This window comes from Agelaius tricolor, unplaced genomic scaffold (assembly GCF_023055355.1).
Source record: "Agelaius tricolor isolate 1412-34295 unplaced genomic scaffold, bAgeTri1.0.p SCAF_9, whole genome shotgun sequence".
Lineage (NCBI taxonomy): Eukaryota > Metazoa > Chordata > Aves > Passeriformes > Icteridae > Agelaius > Agelaius tricolor.
Genome location: NW_027269269.1, coordinates 47148198 through 47169107, shown reverse-complemented (window position 1 = coordinate 47169107; position 20910 = coordinate 47148198). Strand labels below are relative to the sequence as shown.

Genomic DNA, 20910 nt, shown 5'->3' with positions numbered 1-20910 from the left:
ATAATTAGCTAGAAATATAAAAAATAGGAGTATTTTCTCTTTTTCTTCAGTGACTTTTTCATGAACCCTAAATTGCCATAATAACTATGCTCAACACAACAAAAAAATGAGTTCTGTGGTCATCTTGAGATCATCTGCAACATTTTAATATGGCTAAATCTGTATCCCCTTGCTGCTTGTGTCTAAATTTAGCACATTGTTTTGGTGTTAAAAATAAGCTGCTTTGTTGCTCACGTACTTGACACGACGGCGACACAGTGTCTGTTCTCCTACTCATAAAGAGTCGTGTCTTCTAGCAACCAGCAGGTTTGGGGAGAAAATAAACCTGAGGTAACTATTTACAGCGATTGACAGCAAGCGCTCTGTGCTTGTTTATTTCCGCGTTGGGAAGAGTATTCCCTCTGCTCTGTGTACAAAGGGATTCCTCAGAAGCGATAAAACTCCGGCACTGGATAACATGCCACTGGAAATACAATGTACAATTGGTGAGCACTGCCAGAATCTCAGCTGCTGTCACTCTCCAGAGCCAGGGGAATGATGCCAATATGTTTAGGGATATGGTCCCAGGGTATAAAATACTAGAGGATAAAATAAGATCTGATCTTGTTGAGTTGTTCTTTTTTTTTTTTTTTTTTTGCTGAATGTATAATAAACAGTAACTTCTCCAGGAGCTCTCATGCACTTCTCCCTAGAAGTATGGAAGAAGTGTATTGCTCACAGCACTACATTAGAAGTTAGTCTCTCATTTACTTATACACATTTTCAGAGAGGCAGCAGAATCCAATGCCAGAGTTCAAAAAATTGAAATTTCTAGAGCTGTGATCAGAACATCTATCTTTACACAAGGTTTGATTTCCTGCTTTTGCAAAATATCACAGATACCCTGTGATCCTAAACCAAAAATTAAAAAAACCATTCTTAACAAGGAAAAATAATCTGCCTTTTTCTTTTACTGCACAGAAAAGACAACTGACTACATTAGTATTAGCCTGGAGACAGAGCTTTTGGTAACAAAATTAGATGGCAAATCAGAAACGTAAAACAATAATAGGGAAGATGTCCTTTGTTTTTCACAGTCTGTACTACCCACACTGCAGCGCTCACTATAAAAAATAGATGACAGCAAGTCCAAGCCCACTAATCCAACATTTAATAACATTTGCCTGCAAATCAGGAACACTTTGCTATAACTGATGCTGAGACAAAGCAAACATTTCTTGAAGTTTCCAGCACAGACCTTTCAGATTTGTGGCCATCCCAAGGTAAGTTTCCCTAACAGAACAGCCATTTTGCTCTAGATTATGTGGACAGTTTTAATTTAAACAGTGTCACCAGCAGATATTAAACCAGTGAATCTGCCTCTACTTAGGGTGTGTAAAAGGAAAATTATGTGGAAAACATCCAAGAGCTGTAAACTTCTAAACTTTTTTTCCTTTTATTACCAATCATTAATCTGGGAGATGTCACCCAACAAGTTGTTTACTTAGCTCTCGATCTTTAGTGAAGTGTCATAATTTTATAGATGATTTTTAATTTCTTTTTGAGTAGTGTTTATAGAGTTACCAAAGTAAATGCTTTTATGGCTTTTAGGCCTAAGAAATCTTTGCCCTGCAAGCAATTGTATTTGTGTAAAAACAGCTGCAGGACTGGAGACTTGAAGATTTTGCCTGTATTCTTTCACAAGTAAGCAAGTCCCAAAACAAATCAGGTTATCTCCAGAGAGATGTGTGCTTATTCTTGATCAGGTTTTTGTGCCTAATCCTAACTAATACTCAAGTATTTGAGTTTACCCTTTAAGACATGGAACAGAAAACCAGATTATATTAAATACAAGAAATCCTGTGTTAAATACAGCTATGCACAAAGAAATGCATATAGATATCATGGACACATGTTAAAAAATAGTTTGCTAGTGTAGTCCATGAAAAATGTCACCTAATATTGCAGTAAGTGGGTGCAATATATAGGCTAAAATGGGAATATCATTGATCCCTTAGAAGATCTTGTTTAGAAAAGCAGCAGAGGTGGGAATAAATGCTGCAATTTTTGGTTTTGCCCTTTGGTTCTGTGTTGTGGCAGGGCCAGGCTCCCTCTGTGCCAGGGCCTACTTGGAAAGGAGAGATGGTGGCAACCACAAAGCACTTGGATTTTCCAACCTGAGCCAGGGCCTTCTGGCAGGGCACTGCAGAGGAAGGAAGGGGGAGGAGGCTGGAGGAGGAATTAGGATATTTACACAATCACAGAATATCCTGAGCTGGAAGGGATCCACAAAGATCATCTGATCCAGCTCCTGGCCCTGAACAGGGCACCCCGGGAATCCCACCCTAAGCCTTAGAGCATTGTCCAAGGCCTTCTGGCACATGGCAAATGTTCTCTTGATGGAACCACTCTTGGAGCCCTGGACTAGTGAAACCTTGAGATAGGGAGAGCTGCTGCCACATCATGGGGGGAAAAAACTGCCTACATTTTATAGGAGAGGGAAATTCACATCTGGGTAACAGCCAGCCTTCCTGCAGGACAGAGGTGCCTCAGCAGCTCCCAAATCCAGGAGTTGCAGCTGCATGAACTCATCATTTGCCCCATCTAACCCCAATTTAGTACCAATTTTTAAATTCACACTAAGGTGAATCCATGCTGCAGTCTTTGCCTGTTCAGTGTGTGGGTGCACAAGCAGGAGTTCATTCTTCACACAGCCAGCCAACATTACATCACTGTCCTAAAGCATTTGCAGCTTCATGAAAAGGAAGAAATGCAGTATCTCTTCTTTTGGAGCAGGAAGCCAACTCCTCACTGGTTGTTTTTCACAAGAAGAATCCCTGACAATCACGCAGAGCAAGAAATTCCTAATCAAGTAAATCCTTTGGAGACAGGCAGCTCTATAAGCATCACCACACATTCCCTGATGGCTCATTTTTTCCTCCATCCCCATATAAAGGCTGGTCTGCCTCTTTGCCAACACAGGTTGCTCTGGTTTTCCACGGTAAGAACAAAGGGGATGTGCACAGGGAAGGAGGGTTGGCCACTGCTGGGATAAGAAAGTAATAAATAGTTTCTTTTCTCGGAATCTACAAACCTTACTTCTTTGGTAAGTTTCCCACAAATCCAAAGTTTACTCAAAATGCACAAACTGACCAACAGCGACTCCAAGCAGATTTGGTTGTCCTTATTTGGTGGGAACTGTGACTGCCCCTCAGTTTAGTCCCTAACATGTCCCTCTGCCCTTGATGCAGGGAACAGCCTCTTCCATAACTCTAACGATACATTTCCTGCTTATTGCTTTAGTCTGCCTGTCCTTGCTGTGGGTTTTTCTTGGCAAAACACTTAATAAATGTATAAATCTCCTTTATACACAAATATTGCGGGAGTTTTATGGCCTTACTAGGCCAAATTTATGTTGGGCATAGTTCTTTGTGTTCACACAATAAAAGGTTACTAGTACTTGACCAATTTGCGTGATGAAACGTGAATTACTGGCTCAGAGGACACTGTGTCTACAAAGATGTACAAAGTAGTTCTGAAAGCTGCACTACAGAGCTTAATTAGATAACCACTGGGGAGGATAATGTTCCTAATGAATTTAGGCCAATCTGGGAGTTCTCTTTGACATAAATACTCCCACAAACCATTGAAAGGAACATGGTGTGGCTCTTAACATGGTGTGGGACCACACTGAGGAGACACAGAAGACAAAGCAAAAAGAACAGACTCTCCTTAACATCCAAAGGGAATTCAGAATTCCCAAAAGCTGTTGCCACAGGCCTGAAGGAAGAAAAGAGGGTGAAAAGCTGGGGAAAATCATCCTTCCCCTGTTCTCCCCACAGCCTGGGTACAATTATTAATATTTAGTACATCTCAACACATGCCAGGAAAAAAAAGAAAACCCAGACAAAGCTTCTACATCTACTGCCACTTCAACAGAATGGAGAAATTAAGAAAGATTTAAAACTTTTCCATTTACGAAGATGTAAAACAGCAAATCTAAATTTTGTGCCATTTGCCAAACTGAAGGTTATTAATATGAATTACTAATTAATAATTGCTACTAGGAATTAATCATGAGGAATTACTAACATGTGGTCTTACAGTGAGGCCTATGCAGCACTCTGTGAGCTACAAAGAGCATAGAATCATAGAAACACAGAATTTTTGTGTTAGAAGAAACCTTTTAAAGGTTGCCTAGTTAAATATTTTTGCTATGAGCGAGATCATACTCAACTAGACCAGGTTGCTAAAAACCCCATCCAAGCTGGCCTTGGACACTTCCAGGATGGGGCAGCCACAGCACATCTGGGAAACCTGTGCCACAGGGAAGAATTTAATCTACACATGTAACCTAAATTTCCCCTTTTTCAGTTTGAAGTCCTTTGTGTGTCATTACAGTGCTGATGAAGAGCCTCCCCAGCTTCCCTGCAGCCCCTTCAGACACTGAAAGCTGCTGTGAGGTCTCACCACAACCTTCTCACCTCCAGGCTGAACTGCCACAGCTTTCTAGTCTTGTCTTATAGTTGGGATGGGCACAGGAAAATAAACAAATCAGGCTTCGCTGTTAAGGTACTGCCCTTTAGAGCAAAGTCCCTTTTGCCACAAACTCTGTCTGTATAAAGATCTCACTGGAATTTAGTGAGATTTCTTACTGACCTGGGGATATGCCTGAGTTGGGTGGTTTTTTTTCTGCTATATCAGGACTCTTATGCCAGTTTACATTTAGTCCCACATGTGTAGGAGTTGACCTTTCACAATTCAGCTTGTTAAATGATATTTTAGCCTATGCCATAATGCAAAGTGCTCTTTTCAGCAGGAAATACTTTATAAGGTCCACATCCTGCCATCAGCCCAGGCACTGATCTCCCACTTGAAAACAGCGGAGAGGTCTGTGTAAAATATCACTGTCAGGATATGGGCAATCACCGATCTTTTTCTAGCTTGCAGTAGGAGTAGAAATATGCTGTTTTTCTCATATTTAGCAGTTATTTGGTCTGAACTCATTATTTACCTGTATGTTATTAAGGGTATTTGAAAAGGCTTGTTTTCTTCAAATCCCTAAAGGGGAAGAGATCCATGCCAAGTTCTACCCACACATAATTATATATTTCTACAGCAGAACTGTTTGAAAAAAAAGTCCCTTGTTTCAATCCAGAGATGGAGAAAAAACTGTCTCTTGGCCAATTCCAGGAATCTGAAAAAAATTAATTTTTGCTAATTTGAGTTCTAAAAAAATGTTGCTATCAAAGTTATGTATTCATTTACCAACTTCTTCCAAGTGATAAGAATTGCTTCCTTAGACCTGAGCCTCAAGTAATAAATAAATGGTAATGGGAACGTTGACAAGACCGGGTATGAGGTTATCAAGGCTTTTATGGAACTATATTTATCTAAGGCACTCTTAGGTTATCCCCATCCACTGTTGGTTTGTGTGAAATCATTTTGTCTAAAAGCAACTGGAGAGGCCCAAAGACAATGATCAGTATCTAGTCACAGTGTGTGATCTACATTTAAAAAATATTCAAATACCACTTACAGTCAGAAAAGGTAAAAGAGCAGAGAGAGGGAAAATCTCCCAAGCCTTAATTTCAAGTCTATAGCACAAAATTATGTGCTTAATCATCTTAATTATCACTACTTATTATTATGAGCTTAACAGCATGAAAGGGAATGTGTGGAGCTGGAGGAGTAGAGAGACTTCTCTTCCTTTTTGAAGGCATATGCTTTACTTGAGAACATCACCTTTCATTTTTAAGAAGTTACCAAACCTCAGAATTACAGAAAACCCTGGGAAGTATGTCTTCACTACAAAGAAGGAAAAATTGAAGGCATCCCCATGTTTAAAAACTGATTTTTACTAGAGGAAAATAGATGGATTAGCTGACAGATGTTTGCAGGGCTGATGTTAGCAGCACAGGATCTACACTCAGCTCTCTCCATCTGCAAAATTACCATTCTGAAAGCAGACTTCATAAAGGAGAAGAAGGGGGAGAAGGTGAAAATTGAAGGAAACCTTACTCATATTCAAGAAAACAATCACTTAGAAGAATCATTTAGAAGGGAAAAGACTTATAAAATCACCAGGTCAAACCATCGCATATAAACAGTGGTATCTTCTATTCTGTTTTTTCCTGACAGGACACCCTATCCTAAAGTTGGCACCAAATCATTTGGTGAACGAGGGTGACAAAAGCAGTGCAGCTCATGAAAAAAACCCTACCCAACCCACCAAAAACAAAACTAACAAAAACCAAAATTCAAAACAAACCCCAAAAAAACAAAACCTCAAACAAATACAAAACCCAAAACCATAAAATAACCCCAAACAAAACAAACCAACCTATCTATACCTATATCTATCTCTATTTTTAAAGCATAACTACTAAGAGAACCAGTTCCCTGCTGCATATGGACTTTTACTCAAGCAAACATAACCCAGACACAGCCCCACCATGTCTATTTTACCATACAGTCATCTTACTGAAAAACATAGAATAAAACCTGTGGAAAACAGGGAAGGAGAGATGGAAGTGCTTATATCACATCATCAGCTCGTGCCTCACAGGAGAGTCCAATTACTGAATTAATTTCCCTTCCTATATACCTTCTCCTGGCTTTTCAGGTGATTCAGGGAACAGAGGTGGCTCACTCAAGGTAGGAAGAGGAAACAGGAGATGTGACACAGGTTCATCTTCCAGTGGCTCTGTTCATTTAAACTGAATGCCACTTCTCCCACCATGCAGGAACCATTCTCCTAAACTGTATACTCCTTGGGCTGTATGAGTTTGAATCTGTGCCTTTCCTATGTAACCTTGCATAGCCCCAATTTAAGCCATTAAATGGACATTTAAGGTAAGGAAATCTGACAGTTTGAACTCCTCTCACCTTGCAACACTGCTGGAAAAGACATTTTTCAAACCAGACTGAGGACAAACACTTAAAAAGTGATGGCATTTTAAATGCTTACAGGTTTATTGTATTGAGGCTGAAACTGGTGTTTGCCCAGAAAACAAATAATATTGTTCTTTCCCATTTACTGCAAGAGATATTGCAAGTCTCACAGATTTGAGATAAGGGCCATGTTCTCTTTATTAATTTTCCAAGCTCCCTTCCCAAAACTCTTATGGTTTGCAGAAAGAACTTTGACCCCATTCACCTCTGGCTCAATTCTGAGCCTCATAGTCCTACCCCTCCCCCTGAAATAATCTGCAAAACCATGACTACCTTACTTTATCCATTGAATTGAGAGAGAATGATCCCAGCCTGCTATGTGAACTCCCAGGCTTTGCTTTGGTGTTTTGAATTAACTGGTTTTCAAATCCAAGTCATTAAAAACCAACTTTTCAGCTGATTAAATTTTACAATGCTAAAAACCAACCAACCAAAAAACAACCAAACCCCACAAACACCTAAGTTATGTTGGGAAAAAAGTACCACCACGACATATCTGTGGTAACATACAAGTAGTATATACAAATGGTAATATACAAGTAATATACAAAAAGGAACCAATACAGTTATTTGGAGTAAACAAACCAGTTAAATAATGCAAGAACTTCATTGGACCTCCAAATGAACCTAAAATATCATTCATGTCTGCAAATTATTATTAAACACCAGGCCTAACAAAGTTCCCTGTCTTCCTGGTTTATGTTTTATGTCAGATTGGCTTCAATGAAGGGAAATTTCTGACCCATCCCGGCTTCCCTGAGCTCTTTCTCCACAAGTCAACATTTAATATTTAGCGGGGGGGTGTGTGGACTTGTCAGTGCTTGAGAGAAGAATCTGATTAATTTAAATCAACATCAGGAGTGGAAAATGCAGGCCCAGCCTTCTCTTTTGCTGGTACAAACATCCATAGCAAAACACAATGAAAATGGTTTCAAATTAAACTTTTTTTCCTCATTGTTTGGCGGGTTATAGTGTTTTCAAAGAGAAGAAAAAGCAAGCCCAACTGTGAATTGGACATATAAAAGAAGCAAACCTAGAGTTAATCAGATTTAAACAAAACCTGATTTAAATAGATGGCAATCACTATGCAAGACATCAATTTTCATGTTTCCTTGCAGAAGTATCTGGAGCATGTGAAAATGGCAGGCATGTGAGATTACAGATAAACCTGCAGTCACACACATTAGACTGGAAAATGGCCTTCAGCCTAAAGAAAAAGATATTTAATCATTAAAATAAACTTTCCAGGGCATTACATGCACATAATTACAATTAGCACAAGATCTAAAATGCCATGGTTGGATTTGTGTAAGATGCAAAGGCTGGGGAATAGTGGGGAGATTTGTCCTCTCCAGCAGGTCACCAGTAGGATTTTTTTGGTGAGAATTTAAATGGCTTGTTGCCTGTACAGAATACTGTACATACCTTTAAAAAATTCTCATGCACAATTGTCACCTTTCAAAATCTATAACTTCATAATAAAAACTGATAAATTCCATAATAAAAAGGAAGAATAAACTATTATTATTATTGTTGTCATAACCAACAATTTCTTTTCATGACCTGAATCATCATCCTGCCTTGCCTGCCTTGTCTAGCAATATTCAGAATAGAAAACATGAAATTGTCCTGTGTGTACATTCATTAATAATCATAAGGAAGCACTTTCCAGTAGATGCAAATTATGGAACTTTTTTCCTGCTAGCAGGCAATGCATAGGAAAAACTTCACTGAGCCAAAACAAAAATGTCAAACTGTTGTTATCAGAATAATAAAAATGTTATGCAAAGATAGTTTTTATTGATTTATGATGAGGAATGGGATTTTTTTGGTTGCCTTTTTTTGTTGCTTTGGAAATTACAGTGTCAGGAAAGGATCTCCACATGAGTCCATGAATCTCCCCTTGTTCTTCTCCAACTTTCAGCTTTTTCATTTCATGTAGCTTAAAGAAAGTCCTCCAACACAACTTGGAAAATTCATTGCCTGAAACTCTCTGAATTCATGGCTGTCAGTAAATTCTCTGGGAAGACTTGAGCTTGGCTTTAGTCTATATGCCAGTCAGGTTCCTTGGCCTTAGCACAGAATTGAATTGGATTCACTCTCAGGACAGAATGACCTTTCCACTCACAGCCCTGAAAATTCCTCCATCCTGCACACACAGTTTTGCATTCGTATATTTTTGTGTCTTTGTTGAAACGAGTTACTCCTGTATGTGGCAAAACCAGAATTAGGACTACTCATTGCCAATCCTGTGGATGAACTTTCACCAGGAGTATTTTGTCTCTGTAACCCAATTTCCCTATCCATAACACACCTTCTTCAGGATTATTTAGGACCTCTAACTTCAAACATACATTGTCTCATTCTTCCAGCAAATTTAGTTCTCTGTGGCACACAAAGCTTCCTACAGCTGTTCAAGTTTCCACATTGATGTGAAAAATCATGCATCTCTTTCCAAATTTGAGATTCATTCTGGAGAGCTCTATTTGGTCAATCCCAGCAGAAATTTGGAAGGGGAAAAAAGGACAACTTATGACTAGGGCTGCGTTCCATACCTTTCAAGCACCAGCTCTACAAAGGTTCTATGATACTGAATACTGAGTAATATTGCATATTTTACAACATATTTTTTCAGAAAAACAAAAGCTAAGGAGCTCCCCCTTCCTCTAGCCCTTATTTCAGAGCATTAAATAACTAATTATTTCAAGATTTCCATCTTAAACTACAATTTTTGCTTTCCAAGCTGTCTGGAATTCTCGTTTTTTGAAGGATGGAACTGCAGATAAAGCAATTGCAGTGTGAAAAGATGATGTTGTGTACCTTAGACTACACGCATTCTGGATTTTTAGGATGACCATAAAAGCAGCAATTTGTCTAATTATTCAGTTCTATGAGTAAAATGTCACCACTTCTGCCTGTTTGGCAGCATTAAGTGTAATTCAATACCCAGCTTCATAGCAAAGTAACATTAGGTGTGCAACATCTTGACAGAAGTGATGAATTTGGGAGGATTCATTGAAAAAAATGTGTTAGGTTTATATTGAAATGTGATAAGTTTATCAACTTGGTTTGATCCTTAGTTAGTCAGAAAATAATTGTATTTACATATGACTGGATTCATCCAGTAAGCTGGGAATAGTTCAATGTAATTGGCAAGAAGAGAAGCTTTCGGCAAAGAAAGATTTCATCTGCATTTGTAGATCTTATGGGGAAAAGTTGTGTCATCAGGACAATGTAATATGACACATTTCAATGTTTCATTAGCACCAATACAAACACACGCAGGGCAAAGTTGATATTTTTCAGTTTAGGCTTTTACAAACTCTCTTTTTTTAATTTGTTTTTCTTTTCCAAGAAGTGTTGATTCAAATCTATTTGTCAGGTGTCTCAAATCACTTTGTGACTTGCTTTACAACAGAGAAATGTTCATAATCACACACACATAGGACTGGTACCCAAGACCTGGCTGCTCACACACCCCCCCTAAAACAGATTATATTGAATATAATTGTTTCTTATATATCCTGCAGAAATTAAACACTACATGCCTGCAAATGTCCAAGGCCAGGCTGGACAGAGCTTGGAGCACCCAGGGATAGGGGAAGGTCCCTACAGGGGTGTTGGAACAAGATGATCTTTAAGGTGCCTTTCAACCCAAACCATTCTGTGATTCCAATTTTTTCTTTCCAGAATAGTACATTATTCACACAGACAGCATTAAAATTTAAGGAGTGGGTTAAAATTCATATTAGGGAACGTACGATATAAAAAAGCTTTTTCATGTGGAAGGCTCCAGTGCTTGTAACAAGGTCCTTTGCCAAGATGTCCCATGTGTGAACCACATGAGCAAGGATAAACACATGGGACAAGAGTCTGTGTCACATTAATTTTAAGTGTTTTTTCTGGTCCCAAGTGATATTTTAAGAAATAGCTTTAAAAGTAGTTAATTTAGAGTAATTGTGAAGATATCTCTGCAAACACTTAAGGTAAAGGGATTTTGGAAACAGGTAACATGATACAGTCATTTGAGTGGGAAAGAGAATGGGAAATAATCACAGAGTTACAAGACCACTATACAAAAAAACCTATGGATATTCTCAAATATTCTTATGAAAAAGATTTTAAATTAATTTCTCCCTTCCTCCTTCCCATAAAACTTTACAATGACTTCTGGGGATCCCCAGCTATGACAATCCCACAGTCCCTCAGGGCAATCCATTGCAGCACTTTAGCACTTTCAGAAAGGAAAGAAAATATTTGTAGCAGGTAATTTGTTTTGATTGTGTGATCCAACAGGTGAGATTATCTTTTCTCAAAAAATCCTTCTCTAATATAGACTAGCAGCGGCATAGGACCCAAAAAATTGCCATTTGAGTGAAATTTACTGATTTACTCTCATTTTAAGCTCAAGGTCACAATATTTCATTGCCTACCTCTTCATGTTTTTCAGTGGGTGTGCATGTAGAAGGCACTACACACAAGATAGCCAAGGGAAAAAAAGAGCTGAATATCAGGATAAAGAGGTTGGAGCTAAATGATCCTTATGGTCCCTTCCAATCCAGGCCATGTTCAAAATTAATACTAATTAATAGCAACTAGGTAATACCACAGGGCTTCCCTCACAATTATATTGACAATCCAATGCTGGAGCTGAGCCTGTGAGGTGCTGGAGGATTTTTCACCTTTATTTGAGTAGCGCGAACATAGTTTCTGGCCATTTCCCCACTCACCCAGAATGCACAAAACTTTAATGACTATAAATTCTGGCTTCCCACCCACACAGAGATCCCTCTGATGTCAGATGGATCTGCAGGGAGAGTCATCATTTGTGCTCAGTGTCAACAAATAAACCTTTTCATCTCTCCTTCAGTTGTCATTTCCCCTCCCAAAGCAAAGTCCTCCCCCAAACAGTCCCTGATTATCTCCATGCCCTTCCCAGGAGGTGAGTGGGTTGATGGCTTCCCCTCTACTTCTGTTTCTCCTTGCTGTGCTTTGCTTTGCAGGACCCTCAGCTGCTTTTCCCATTTTCTAAAGGGCTACCAAGAAATCTCCTTAGTGCCTTGTCCTCACTCTGCCAGAACACTGGGATTCTGTCCTGCCCTCCTTCCCTCAGGGGATGCAAAAGAGGAAGGCTGATGGAGACATCTGGCAAAGATCTGCCCACCTTACTGCTGCTCAAAACAGCATTGGCTCAAGGTTTCCTAAAGTGTACTTAAAAGCAGCAATTTATTTCATTCAAATGGACTAATTTATGTTTCCCATGGGGGGGGGGGGGGGGGGGGGGGGGTGGGGGGAAAGGAAAAGGAAGGAGGAGCAGTAGCTCAGCTTTACCCAGACTAAAGTGAAATGAAATGACAGTTCTGCTGTGATTTCAAGGTGTTACACTGTCAGCATCTCAAGAATTGAATGTCCCATCAAACCCTAAGAAAAGACAAAAAACCAAAACAAACAAACACCCCCCCCCCCCCAAGAAAAAAACCAACCCACAGTACATCACACAAAAATTAGCACACATCCACTGCAAAATGAGGCTGGAATCCAAATCCCATTATCTGCTATTTTTCAGACATAACTTTTGATTTCTCCTTTTCTCCAATGTGTTTTTTAGTGGAGTTAGTCTTTATTCTAGAAGTCTTGAGCTAACCACTACATGCTGAGTAGGTCATCCTTAAGACAACTTATTTATAAAAGAGCTAGGAGCCCCTTTTGGCATTAAAACATCAACATTTCAAATGATCCTATAAGACTGGATTCAGTGTCACTCCTTATAAATTAGAATTCCTAAGATTTCCTTCAGCCCTTCACTCTGCATGCTCAGTATCTCAGTTTGATCTTGCATTATTCAATACTCCAAAATGACCATAATGCAGGTGCTGGAACTTGTGGATATATTATGGGACACTGTGGAGTCCAGACAAGAAGCACTGCAGGTCATCCTGCCCTGATTAAGAGATCATAAGCATCCCCAGCTGGGAGGCACTAAGAACACAAACTTTCCCTTAAATGAGAGGATTTTTTGATGTAAATGAACACAGTGAATCTGTTCTAGAACAACTGAGGTAATTTCTGCACAGAAGGTGCTTAAGGGATACCCTCTCCTTCCAGCAGAGCTCCTGTAAAGAAAAATCATCCTAATTTCCCTTTTCAAGTTTACTATTACCTCTAAATTCAGACTTCAAAGTTCATGCAAGATCATTGAAGAGCAGACACAGTTCCTGACATTTCCAGTGAAGGATATTTCAGAACAGAGAAGGGATCATTACGTCTCTTTTTTGGTACATGATAAAAAAAAGGAAAAAAAACTTTAAAAAAAGAGTCCCCAAGAGCCTTGGTTATGCAAGACTCTGATTCTTGGCCAGCTTTGGATGATAATCCCTATTATTTCAAAATATTTTGCTGGAAATTCTGCTGGAATATACTAAACAAATGGCTGCACTGTAGGACTGTAACTTCCCTGCTTCTCAATCATATCAGGGACTAGGATTCATCAGAGTATTCACCAGTATTTCTATGAAAACCCTGAAAGGAAAAAAAAGGTACTATTGTAAACAAAAAAATACAAAACCAAACAAAACGGGTTTACGTTCAAAGATTCTGTACTGTGTAGACTGTTCAATGAAATTTTCCACAAAGTCTTTTCAAATCCTAAATGTTTTTTCTTTCTGAATTCTGTTGAGAAGCTCAATATGAAACAACTTGGCAGTGAAACAAAAGCAGACTAAAGGTTCAGTTCTGCAAAAATCTCCCCTGTGAGATCATCAGACATGACTGAAGCAGACAGCAGCATGTTACTCCAGAATGACAGGAAATTTCAAGTGTTTGCCATATAAAATCCAGTAAAGCACCTTTAATGAGATAATTCATGGTGCTGGGACCACTTCAAAGTACAATCTTGGTGAATAAAAATCCTTATCTAATTTTGAACACTAATGCACATGGGAGACAGCTTTGCTCTAACACTGCTGTCCACAGGCTTCAGTGAGAAAAAGGTTAGCACTCCATTCAAGACAAGACTTATAGAACGTCCTTTGGCCTATCATAAATCTGTCTAAAGTGGTTGAAAAAATTAAATTATATTATGTACTATTACTTTTTAAACAGCCACTCTAAGACTGAAAAGAAAACTTTTTTCTGTATATTCAAAATCAGAAAACTAGCATTTACCATCAGCCAAATGAATGCTATTTGGCCATCAGAAGGGTCAGTATCATCAAAAGAAGGGTTTTCTTGTGAAGAACCTTTGTCTTCCTTTTCAAATTGCACATTTCTACCTGATTGCTTCCTCATGAAAAACCACAGTCAAGTTTGTTGCAAACAGCACAAATATCCCAGAAGTGAATCACAACTCAGAGAAAAAAGCAAACAAACATGCAACTGAAAACAAACTTTTTTCTTGTCTTATTTTTTTTTCCACTCTCAGAAGATGGAAGCATTGTGACACAAACACATACCACTGGTTTCTTCAGGTGCACAGAGCCATAATTTAATCTAAGCCATATTTACTCTACAGAGGGCCTAAACTGAGTGCAACACTGGGGATAAGAATTATCATGGTCACTTCAGGTCAGAATTTAGCTCCTCAAATCACTGTTATCTGAGGACACTTTCCACTTCCTCAACACAAAAATTTGCTTTAAGGGCTCAAACACCAGTGGCACAGGGGGCCCAGAGAAGCTGCAGCTGCCCCTGGATTCCTGGAAGTGCCCAAGGCCAGCTGGACAAGGCTTGAGGCAATCTGGGCTAGTAGAAGGTGTCCCTACCATGGCAGGGGTGGCACTGGATGAGCTTTAAGTCCTTTCCAACCCAAGCCATTCCATGAGCCAATGAACACACATGTATTGGATCAGCTAAAAAAATGTTCATGTGTAAGTGCCCCCCACAGCCACGTTCACTATGGATAAAAACTTTGAGTGTCAAGGAATATCCATATGCACAAGCAGCACACATTCAGATTTCCAGCACAGCTGCTCCAGACAGTGCTGCTGTAACACAGAAGATGATCTTGGCTGTGCAGGAGGATTTTTCTTCTGTGCATAAGGACTGTATGTGCCTGAGTCTAAAAATGCACGTAATACTCCTGATAAAGTCAGCATGCTGGGCTGCCTTCCAAATGAGTTGTTTAAAACACACGGTATTGATGGATTGAGGATGCATGAACTGAGAACTATTTGGACTCCAACACATCTAATCATTTTTTGCTTGTAACAACATGTCTAAAGCAAAACTCTTTTGACATCACTGAGTGTGCACTCTAGAATGTGGCTGAGCAACGAAATCTGATAACAACAGATGAAGACAGATCTGAAAAAAAAAAAAAGTTACTCCTGTTTCTGCTCTGAAATTGAAAAAAATGTGTTCCAGAGAAAAGCATTCTGGCTGATGAGCTGGTGCACACTTCCAATCCAAGAACAGTACTGAAACTGGAGCTAAACCACAATAAAGATTTTATAAGAAAGCAAACCCACATGATTGTTGATGTGGACTTTGCAAAACATTAGAAAATGCAAACCTGCCGTGGAAAGTCATGCTGCTTCTTACATCTCTTGCAAGCAAGAGTTGCAGGAGATTTGATGATTGATGTCTATTCAGACTCTTTATGTTTTAGCCCTTAAGTGATTAAAAAATACCTGCTCTACAAGTTTCAACATAGAATCTGAATATCCAACTACACTTGCACTTCTTTGTGAGCCAAGAGTGCAAATATTTGAAATAGAGAAGACTCCCAGTGATGCCTACCTAAAGCCTCAAACTCTCTGGGCTCATTATCTGATCCTGGTATCAATCAATTAATTTTTAATAATTAATTTTCCTTGTGGAATATTTTTATAGTTGATAATGTGAAGAACCTCAGGTGAACTTTTCAGTCTCAGGAGGAAGACACAAGGCTATTCTTGTCAATTAAGATGTGCTTGTAAAATAGCCAAATTGGACATAACACTGGGTTACAGGGACTGAGGCAACATTAAAAAGGAAAGGAAATTCCACAGTGTCTCCTCTTTTTTTGTTAGTGAAAAAAAAAAGTATCTTTTTTGAAAAGAAACATTTTATCTAAAAGTCACTTGTCAAATTACGTAGCTTTTGGGACATTATCTTTTACTCTGTTTTCAAGTTCTTTTTCACAGAAGTCCTCTCAATCCCTTCATTCCTTATTCTATACAGACATTTGGCTCTATTTTCATGGAATAACATAATCTGCTGAGTTGGAAGGGATCCATCAGGGTCATTGAGTCCAACTCCTGGCCCTGCACAGACACCCCAAGAGTCACAACCTGTGCCCGAGGGCATTGTTCAAACATTTTTTGAGTTCTGTCAGGCTGATGGTTCCCTGGGGACTCTGTTCAGTACCTGACCTCTTACTGGGAGGAGAAGCTTTTCCTGATGGCCAGCCTAGAGCCCCCTGGAACTTCACCATTCCCTGGGTGCTGTCACTGTCACCAAACAGCAAAGATCTGTGCCTGCCCCTCATGAAGATGAAGACCACAACAAGTTCTCCCCTCAGTCTCCTCCAGGCTGAAGAGACCAAGTGCCCTCAGCTGCTCCTCACAATCCTTTCCCTCCAGACCCTTCACACATTTTGTTTGCTCTACTCTAAAACATCACTCTACCAGGGCAGTCATGTTTTATTTTGAAGGAGTCCCCTTTTCACTTACTGACCTTCCTGCAGCCATAAGTGGGTTGCAGCAATCCTCAATATATGTCATAGAATGGCTTAGTTTGGGAGAGACCTTGAAGCTCATCCGGTTCCACCCCGGCCATGGGCAGGGACACCTTCCACTACCCCAAATTTCTCCAAGCCCCATCCAGCCTGGCCTTGGACAATTCCAGGGATCCAGGGCCTCCCCACCCTCACAGGCAAGAATTTCTTCCCAATATCCAATCTAAACCTGCTGGCCATGCTTCTGCAAAGTTTGAAATCTTCCCTGAGTGATTATACTGAAAAGTCAAACTTGGCTAAACTGTTTCTCTGATTAAATTGACTTTGTTTTCAACACATTTGGCTGCAGCAAGGCCTCATCCCATTACTGGTCATGACCTGGTACAGAGCTGACAGGGTACATGGAGCTGAACATCTGCCTGGAGATTGAAGGAGGTGCTAATCCAGCTCTCCATCCCCTGTGTTGTGTGCTCTCTCCCAGTTTGGACAGTATGTACACAAAGCACAGTTGGCCTCAGGTAGGGCTTGTGCTCCACAGCTGCATTTTCCCTGGCTTCATGTTTTTCCAGAACGTGTTCCATATGCTTTAGCAATGAGCTTATTCCAACTGCCCTCTTCTGGTGTGTCAGGGGCAGGCATTACAGACACATATGGAGAGAAACAACCCCAGCAGGCCAAGATGAAGAGCAGGGAAAAACAGGAAAAAAAACCCCCAAACAAAAAAACTATCTGCAATGAACCTAATGTCAGCTAGCACTGAAATTTTAATTCAGAGCATCCTTCTAGCTGGGCAAAAAAAGTTGAACAAATAGGTTCAAATAAAATGCAAAGATCAGGATTTAATTGTGCCTCATCCTTCTCAAACAGGAAAGCAAAAGCCAGAAGTTTGGAAGCTGGGTGAAATAAGTTGTATTTTGTTAAACATTTGCAGTGTCAAAAATCAGGTTATTGGCACAAGATGCAAAAGAAATATGATTGTGTGGTTGTCTTTACTGAAACTGCAATCTCATTCAATAAAATTAAAATAGATAAGACACTCTAGGTGTGCAAATAAAATAGTCAGGGCTCTGACTATTCCATAATTTTTATATAAAACTCACATTGAAGTCACACATGAAGTCTTATTTGCCAGGCAAGTGTGCTGAGGCGAAAAAGGAGGAAGAATACTCCAATCTCATTTAATTTTGTTTTTAGATGTCTGATTAAAAAAAGATACTGTGACAGGTGTTTATAGGGAAAAAATGCTTTTCTTAATTCAAGAAAAACAGGATTCTAGGAGGAGAAGAGTGAAACCACACTCTAGATTTTCTCAACACCAAAAATATTTTTTTCTCAAAAACTGAAAAAGGTCTCTTGTATTCCCCACAGAAACTTAGCTCAGGGTAAGGAGTTCTTCATACTTTAAAGACCACTAAGATTTTTATTGAACAACAGTCAAGACTCTCTATTTTAAATATATCCCAAAGGCATACCCCTCAAAGTAAACAGAATTACAAGATAAAGTGCTGACAGTTGACAAATTAGCAATGGTTCATCTTAGCTGAATTCTGAATTGTGTTACAACTGTATCCCATGATTTCATGCTTTTAGACAGAGAAGGCATTGGGAGCCACCTGTGATGATCAAGAACACTCAAAATGGACTTTTCTGACCCAAGTCAGCGTAAGAATAGAGGAATTGTCTACAGAATTACAAGCTCTGAACTATTGCAGGAAAAAGGGACTGAACATGTCAGGATCCAGCTGGGGATCCAGAGTCTTTCACAAATTCCCATGTTCAGGCTCTGATCTCATCCCTGCTCCTATGGCAGTGAGAAAGAATTGCTCACCATGTCCACTGCCTGAGGAGGAAACCTGAGCAAGCAAGCTGGGAGGAAGCTGTAGGACACAGTGGCCAGGCTCCTGCAGCTTTAGCCCAAGGGAACAAGTCACAGGGTGGGAAATGAGTCATGCCATTGATTTCTTGAAAGGAAAAGAAGAATCGTGGGGGAAGGCAGAGAAAACATTTAGACAGCCAGAAATAAAATCCTAGATGGAAAGTAGTGTTTATAGGGAAACAAAAGAGTCACAGGACTTGGGTAAGTCTTAGAAATCTTGGAGAAACTGTCTTAGCATTGGAAAGTCCACTGATAGGAGTTCTCCTACAGAGGCCCCAGGACAGTTCATCTTCAATTTGTCCAACTCGGAAAATTGGCTTTTATTACTGTTAGCAAATCCCCAATAGTCCTGTATTTTACTTCCCTAAGGATTATTGCACTACCTTGCTAGCTAGGTTTTACTATAAGAAAGCTACCAGAATACTAGAAAAGTCTAATGAATTTATAAAATATTTGTCATAGTCCCTTTGTCTGGTTATTACCCCATTCCCATTATCTGGTTTTCTCTGGGGTAGAGCCAATTTCCTTCCCAAGCACTGGTGTGGGGCAGTGTTTTGTATTGGTGCTGAAGTGCTGAATTTGTTGTTTGGTTTTCCTTGAGTACACAGCTTTTGCTTTGCCTATTCAGCTCTTCCCTCCCTGAACTACCCTTACATAGGGATAACAGAGTCAGGGGTTGGCTAAGGTTCAGAGGGACCTCTGGAGTCATTTTTTCTGTCCTGCTCAAGCAGTCACCTAGAGCAGGCTGCCCACGACCACATCCAAAGCACATTCAGCTTTTTAATATCTCCAAGGAGGGAGACTCCACAATGTCCTTCAGCAACCTGTGCCAGTGCTGGGTTAACCTCACAATAAAAAAATGTGTTTTCTGATGTTCTTCCTGCATAGAACCCAAGAGAAAACTGCTGTGTGTTTGGATTCTATTAGAAATACACAAGGCCCACTAGAGACATATCTATTTCTATTAACCATGTGACAGATTCAGGTCCGATTTAAAGGAAAATCTGGGTGTTCTTGATTGAGTTTTCAGGGATCATAGCTGTCCCTCAGTGCCTTGAAAAAACCACACAGCATTAATTTAGAAATAAATTCTTGACTGTGAGTGTGGTAATACCCTGGCACAGGCTGCCCAGAGAAGTTGTGGATCCCTGGAAGTGTCCAAGGCCAGGTTGGACAGGGCTTGGAGTAACCTGGGACAGTGGAAGGTGCCCCTGCCCGTGGCAGGGGGGTGGAATACATTTCTAAGGTCCCTTCCAATGCAAATTATTGTGGAATTCTATTCCATCATTCCTACAACAGGAAGGACTTGAATCCCAGAAACCACAGAGGCTTCAGCATGGTTTTGCTCAAATGAAGAGAGAAGGTTATCAGAGAAAGGCAAGTTCTAGAAGGCATCAGAACAGCCCTGAAACATCAGTCTGACATACCTAAAATCAGTTTCTACTGAAAATAAGCTATGTTGCTTCAATTAACTTCCAAATGGAAAGTGGAAAGTTGGGGAGTTTCAACAAATGTCAAAATATTCCATAGTAAGGGGAAAAGAAAAAGTAAAATAAAGCCAGACCAAACAATGTATGACCAATTTGATCACTTGACACCATCAGAGATTAAATTATTCCAAAAGGGAGACCTACAAAAGACTTAAATGCACTTTTGCCCTATAAAACTACTGCAATGACTGTAAAAAGCTGATCAAGTCTTATTTGATGCTAAACCTGGTGACAGACGATCAGTTTACCAGTCAGGCTACAGGTCTGATTCCCTAAAAATTTATACCAGAGCCAGGTACCAAAACATCATTTCAGTCACAGGATTTGGCTCTCTCTTTAATAACATGAAGTCACTGTCTCTGTAGTAGTCACAGTGGATGACGGAGATCTAGAACACATTCGATATTGAGGCTTGATTTTACAGTCTTGTTTTTATACAAATAACTTGTACTTAGAAAAGTTTTCCTATTTTATCTATGTTTGACCATTACTTGCAGCTGATGCCTATGCTTACCTGTGTGTGCTACAAGACAAAAAAGCCTTGAAAAAACCCTACAGCAGAAATTGTCAGTGCACAAAATAAAAGCTCCCAAGACTGTATAGAATCAGTTCATCTTATATTTTAACCTAAACGAGTTATGATTTCCCTCACATTTTCCCACTGAATATTCAGAGGAACCACACTTCCATGGAAATCAGACTGAGAAGCCTGGTTGCTGTCCCTGTTTCCACATCCTTCTGACATCACCATCCCAGGCACATCTCCTTGTGCTCCAGCAAGAGGACTTCTGTTCTCTGCAAAGAGGGATGGTTCACCTCCCAACCTCTTGTGAGAGTACATTCCCTCCAGAATGTTGCAATAAAATCTGATCAATACATTCAGCAACTCCCCCAATGTCCTCTTTCAAAGCAACCAGTTCAGCCTTCATCCATTCTGAGACTTAGATCTTGCATTG

At 39.8% G+C, this 20910-nt stretch overlaps 1 long non-coding RNA gene across 1 annotated transcript in view; it reads left to right on the top strand.

Moving 5' to 3' along the window:
- Positions 1-1150: 1150 nt before the first annotated feature.
- The window catches only part of LOC139593230 (uncharacterized), a 41343-nt gene continuing 21583 nt past the window's right edge, over positions 1151-20910 (top strand). Inside the window, exon 1 of the long non-coding RNA XR_011680225.1 lies at positions 1151-1262. This is a non-coding gene — a long non-coding RNA (uncharacterized lncRNA). The remainder of the gene's footprint in view (positions 1263-20910) is intronic.